This window comes from Carassius gibelio, chromosome B14 (genome assembly GCF_023724105.1).
Source record: "Carassius gibelio isolate Cgi1373 ecotype wild population from Czech Republic chromosome B14, carGib1.2-hapl.c, whole genome shotgun sequence".
Lineage (NCBI taxonomy): Eukaryota > Metazoa > Chordata > Actinopteri > Cypriniformes > Cyprinidae > Carassius > Carassius gibelio.
Window position 1 is genome coordinate 6,263,099 of NC_068409.1, and position 7,105 is coordinate 6,270,203.

The following is a 7,105-nucleotide window of genomic DNA, read 5'->3' on the forward strand; positions in this document are numbered from 1 at the left end:
CTCACAAAAGCAATAGAGAAGAAACTGTTTTATTCAGTTGGACAGTCTATGGCTACAATAAGACTGTAGAGAGACACAGCTTGCGGCCTAATCCATAAGTTTAAAATTTGACGTAGCAGAAAACAGATTATAAGTGTATGTAGTGTTGTCTTGACAAGTATGGCTCTCATGATGGGGCATCTTTCTGAATCTTCTCTGAAGATCGAATCTGGACTATATGGAGGACATCATTGATTCTTTGAAGCATCAGTCCATTTTGGTAAAGATTACTTCAGTGTTACCTTCGGTGCAGAAACTGAAGCTTGCTGATCAGTGGACTTTTCTGCAGGACAATCATACCAAAGTATACATCCAAATCTTCTGAAGGTTATTTCAGGGATTGGTCATAGAATATTCTTGAGTGGCGTGTTCAGTTTCCAGACTAAATGATGTGGAGAAGCCACCAGTGGAAACATGGAAACCAAATTAACATAATCACTGTTAGATTCAGATATAATAATAATAATAATAATAAGCAAACAGAAAAGCTTACATTTGATAAATATTTGATAAATAAGTTTCTTGGGGGTTGAACATTTTTGACCACAATGGTATACATAATCCATAGACATTTAAGAAACATATACATATATATATGCTTATATAATGCTTCTTATACTTCTATGGATTATGCATATCATTGTATATCATTTATTTATATAGGTGATTGTAGATAATTTACTTAGTGTCTCACACATACATGCATGGATAGTTCCATGTCACTTCCTTTGCAAGCGTGTTTTTTCTAGAATGTCTCTTTATGTAAGCACCTATGATACTGATGAGATCACACTGAATGTTTCTAAGTAAGTTTATTTCCCTTTTGCTTGCTAAATAAAGACAAAGTAATTCCAGAACTCTTAGTCATAAAACAAAACAATACCTGCTTATGTGTTACATCTGAAAGTAAAGTATTTAGATGTTTTAAATGTTTGCAGACATGTGAGGAATTCACTTTCATAATCACATTCATCCCCGTTTCAAGCCTTTCTTTGTAATAATAAAACTAAAGACAGACAATGCAACTAACAGGAAATAATGACCCTTATATATACTTTGTTCATTTTATTAAAATGCAAGTATAGTTTAAATATACTTGTAGTAAGTATATTAATATCAATGTACTAGTGGTATACTTGTAAGTGTACTTATTGGGACTAAATTGGCCCCTTTTAGTTTATTAAAGTATACTTTTCAGTGTAATTTAAGTTACTTTGACTACCCAACTAATTTACAACTACAAAGTACATAAAGTATATTTCTGAGAAGTGCATAAAAAGTGACTGAAGTATCCTTTTTTATTTTAATTTTAAAAGAAGCATATTAATAGCACACAGGAGTTTTGGCTACCTAAACATGTGTTTGATTGATTGATTCTCTTTTTTAGATTCACTTTAAATCACTTTTATGCCACTGACAAAATGTTGTAGTGGATCATAATGAAACGCTATGATTTCCAGAACTTACTTTTGTATATAGTCCATAAATTACTTCTTTTCTGCTTCATTCTTTAACTATTGATGTTTTGTCCTTCTGTACTGACACCTCTACACTTTTCCAAAGACATCCTGGGATTTTAAGGACCACAGAGAGTGAGGACCTCAGTTTAATGTCTCATCCGGAGGATGGGACTCATCCGTTATGTCCGACGTAGAATAATAAATAGGGACATTAATGTGCTGAAGTTTCTGTATTGATCTTGATCTTGATTAATTAATGTTTTTTTTTTTCAATGAATATACTGATACTGATATTTTGAAAGAACTGATCCTCACATAAAAAAGTAATATTAATTAAAAACATGTAGTCACTATAGGGTTATTTTGTAATATTGCAACCACAAATGCTACTCAAATACATTGATATTGAACATAGTTTCTCTCCAGAAATGTGAATGTGCTACAGATGTACAACTGTATGCGTTTGTGCGTTAAAGACCAGATCATGTTGAAATGTTGTCTATTTCCTTCTTCCTCAGTAAGAATGGAAAAAGATTTAAAAGCGTTTGGTCATCAAACAAGACAATCCTCCTGTAATCTGAAAGAATGAAAAAAAAAAATAAGTGAAAGAAGTGTCAGTTGTTTTCCATTGTGAAGTGTCATAGAAACCCATTGTACTACCCATTTGCAATGGTTATTTTTTTTTTATCTTATTAATATTATTTATTTTCTACTGTTATGTTTTTTCTTCTTTATTCATTGTTTTAAAACATAATTAGTCTCTTTTGAACCTGGGTCAGATTTTACCTATTATAATGTCATTGTATGTTCTAAATCAATTTACTAGATTAAACTGTATTGTGCATTATAATCAAATATTGGTGATGACTTTTGAGCTTTTTACTTTACCTTTTGTCAGTTTGCAGACGTATAATGTAGAAAAAAATTATATTGTACGTACACTGTGTGTAAATAAGCTTTTTATAATTATTTTCTTATTTTCCTACATGTTAAACCAGGCCAACACAATTACCACAATTACTGTCCCAACTAATCAAATACAACCTTAAAAAAGATTTTCAGATAGCTGAAATGCTGCTGTTTTATTCAACTTAATTTTATATTTTATGTACAAACTATTTTGTTGACCCAACTTCATTTTATATTTTATGAACAAACTATTTTAAGTTGACCCAACTTAATTTTATATTTTATGAACAAACTATTTTAAGTTGAACCAACTTAATTTTATATTTTATGAACAAACTATTTTAAGTAAATTTAATTTTAAGTCAACTTAATTTTATATTTTATGAACTAACTATTTTAAGTTGACTCAACTTAATTTTATATTTTATGAACTAACTATTTTAAGTTGACTCAATTTTATATTTTATGAACAAACTATTTTAAGTTGACCCAACTTAATTTTATATTTTATGAACAAACTATTTTAAGTTCACTCAACTTAATTTTATATTTTATGAACAAACTATTTTAAGTTGACCCAACTTAATTTTATATTTTATGAACAAACTATTTCAAGTTGACTCAACTTAATTTTATATTTTATGAACACACTATTTTAAGTTGACTCAACTTAATTTTATATTTTATGAACAAACTATTTTAAGTTGACTCAACTTAATTTTATATTTTATGAACAAACTATTTCAAGTTCACTCAATTAATTATTATATGAACTAACTATTTCAAGTTGACTCAACTTAATTATTATATGAACGAACTATTTCAAGTTGACTCAACTTAATTTATTATTATATGAACGAACTATTTTAAGTTGACCCAACTTAATTTTATATTTTATGAACAAACTATTTTAAGTTGACCCAACTTAATTTTATATTTATGAACAAACTATTTTGGGTTGACCCAACTTAATTTTATATTTTTTGAACAAACTATTTCGAGTTGACCCAACTTAATTTTATATTTTATGAACAAACTATGTTAAGTTGACCCAACTTAATTTTATATTTATGAACAAACTATTTTAAGTTGACCCAACTTAATTTTATATTTTGTGAACAAACTATTTTAAGTTGACCCAACTTAATTTATTATTATTATATGGACTAACTATTTTAAGTTGACTCAACTTAATTTTATATTTTATGAACAAACTATTTTAAGTTGACTGAACTTAATTTATTATTATATGAACTAACTTTTTTAAGTTAGTTGTTGTAATAACTAGCCAATAATGAACGAATGATTGACTCGATCATTCTAGAGTCAAGATCCGGTTGCATCGGTTGTCGGATCAGCAGTAGTGATGGGAAGTTCGGTTATTTTCTGCGAATCGGTTCTTTTGGACCGTTCGATTCAATAAACCGGTTGAAGATAACGGTTCACCGGTTCTTTTGCGCTCAATGTAATGGCGTCATTGGCAATGATTGCCCTTGATTCAAGCCTTCAGTTTACCCGCGCTCATAACACTAGCACAGAATCAGATCAGAATCAATCACCAAAAGAATCAGTTCAGACGCTCTGTGTGTCGGTCTGCTTCACGCTGAATCACACATGCGCAGCATCATCAGCTCCTCGGTTCACGAATCAGACGCGTTTGACAGAAACGGTTCTTGACTCGTGAACGAGTCAATGTTTTGTTCGTTATCTGGCCCGGCTCGGTGTTCATCTTCAGTTCTCTCTTCACAGCAGTTCAGTCAGTGTACTGTTTGAGTAAATGAATTACTCCGGGATATTGGTTTGTTTGAACTCAGAGGGTGTGTCAGCCACATTAAAAAAGTTAACAGCTTAAGTAATTTGTGGATTAATGCGTATTGACGATATTGGGAAAACATGACATTGCGATATTTAATTTTTCTGCAATATATATTGCGATATGAAATCTTATCAAATTTTTCTTACAAACATATATGGGGTGAGCACCCTTACATTGTCATTTTAAATGATTTAAACATCAGAGTATTATTTAAATTAGAGTAAATTTTTTGTTTGTAAATTTAGGATATGGTTTGAATTGTTAAAATTGTAATTATCTCTGCAGTTAAGGATATCGCACAAATTTGACAACACAGAAAATATTTCATCACTGGATAGTGATGTTCGACACCATCATGTCAATTGATTTTGATTAATATGCACGAGGGAGAGAGAGCAAGACAGAGCTTGTGATGTTTGAAGACGGTGAAGATGAGCGTGCGGGCACGGCCAGGGCACTCTCACACTCTCTCTCTTTGCTCGTTCTTATATGAGCCCTGTTAAACTGACAGGACTTAAAAACACATGCAAATGATAAACTTTCACTCTATGATGGTTAAGCTGTGCAATTAATCCGCGAATCAGATTCGTCAAGGGCCAGGGAGCAGCTTGCCCATATGATTAATGAATAACGGATCAACTAAGACAGCCTACATGCAAATCCTGTGATGTGACTATCGTGGATTCGTACATCGCGATATCGATGCTTAAACGACGCATTGTGCAGCCCTAACACGAACCGTTTCAAACGATTCAGTTCGATTTGGTGAACTGGTTCAAGAAGATCCAGTTACATCGAGTGATTCATTCGCAAACCAGATATCACTAGACAGCAGTGAACTCACTCACAACAGACACGGAAGAGAAGACAATGATGAATAAAGTCGGTACAAAGCAAGAAGACTTTGAGACGCGTCTCTGCGTGCGCTCTGAACACCAGAACACCGCGGTACTGAATTGAGCTCTTTCGCTTTTCGCTCTTTTTTTTCCTGTTTATTTCAACTGTGATTTGTATTTGCTCATTCAGGTTCAGGATGACGCGAATGTCCTGAAGGAGAGCTCGGTTCAGTGTTGCTGTTTGCGAGACGCGGCTCTCTCTCGTGCAGACCGAACACAGCCCGAGTAACCAGATGCTCAGTTCAGCTTTCCCGCATCGCGGGGGTGAAGCCAACTTGATGTGTTGAATGCTCGGAGCACGTTATAAAACGTATTCTTAAAATACACATTTCTGTTTTAATAAATGCTCATATTAAATCATAGCATAACAAATAAGTTGGTACAAAAATAATCAGTGATACATTTGCCACCCCATAAAAATTTTGGTGCAATCGCATTTCAAAAGGTCGCATATGCGACTATCTTGGTCGCAGTGTAGTTCGACTGTATAAAAACAGATATACACGCAGCATTACAGTTCTGGTGAGGCACTTGAATGACTAACGTTACTTCAGAAAACTGAAGGAAGAGTTTGTGACGTTACCTTCAGAACTTCATCTGAACCAAGCGTATGTCAGCGATATCAAATGTAATGTTATGCGTTTCAAAATAACTGAGGTTGGTGCTCATCTATGGTGCTCATTCGTTTCCCTTATAAAATGCAGAGAAGAGACAGTTCGAGTAGTAATCTTGTTTTTTCCTTAATATTTCATCGATGTATATTCTGACGGATGTCTTTACGCTGTCAGGTTTAAAGTAATTCCCTTTTTATTCCCGCCTTTCTGAATCCATTAGTGATCCGTTGCGCTCTCGCGCTCTGTTTGCACGGCCTCTAACGCAGCGCTGGGCTCAAATAATAACATACAAACTGTATTTTTATCATTCTCCACATAAGTTCAGCTCAGTACCGCATGGGAGAATATTTGTTTTAATATTTATAAGGAAAATCCTGTGGAACCGGCTGCGAAACGAACATTTACATACATACAGAAAATACGACTCTTTAAACCTTACTCTTCTAAGACAACAAAAGTAATTTTACACGTTAAGACAATAAATACAAGTATTTAACTTACCAAAGTTGTATTCTGGTAAAATTTCCAAGCTTTGTGGAGAAACTGACCAGTATGGCTGATGACCTTCTTCTGTCTGCAATGGCCTTCAGGAGAATGACTAGATCTCGTGATAAGTGATCTTGAGAACGTGATATTGCTACTTCATTGATTCAAAACATTTTTTTTTAAGTTGAGAGAACAAATAATCTAGTTGAGCCAACTTTCGAGCTAGTTGAGACAGTGAAAACTTAAAATTTTTAGTTGAATGAACAAATTCAGTAACTGCAAGTTGTGTAAACATAAATAAATTTGTTGAAATAACTAAACTGCTAAATTATTTGTTATATATATATATATATATATATATATATATATATATATATATATATATATATATATATATATATATATATATATAATGTATTGGAGTGTATCTAAAAACAAATACATGTTCTAAAATTATACTTGACACATACCTGTGACTGATAAGATCACATTTAGCTTTTTGTTTCTCTATTATATCCAGTATATTTCCTTCTTCAACAGTGAAGTCTTTCCAAGACTCTGTCACTAAACAATGCAATATTTTAACGTAATCTGAAAGTATGATGAGTCAAAGTTTGTGAAATGTCAGCTGAGTGAAGCGTGATTCATGACATTTCTATGATTCTATGGGAGCATTGTTATGTTATACTATGTATGGCCTTTTTAATAACTTACCTCTCACTCTCCTAGTCATGCATGCTAGTCATTTCAATAGAGACATTGATGAAGTATTTAATTTGAATTAGAGTCTCATTCTACCTCTCATAAGTTCAAAACGGATTGCTATTAATAGCATTAGAGCCTATTTAGCATTAGAACTACAGTCAGAAAGTCCCATCTAAGGGA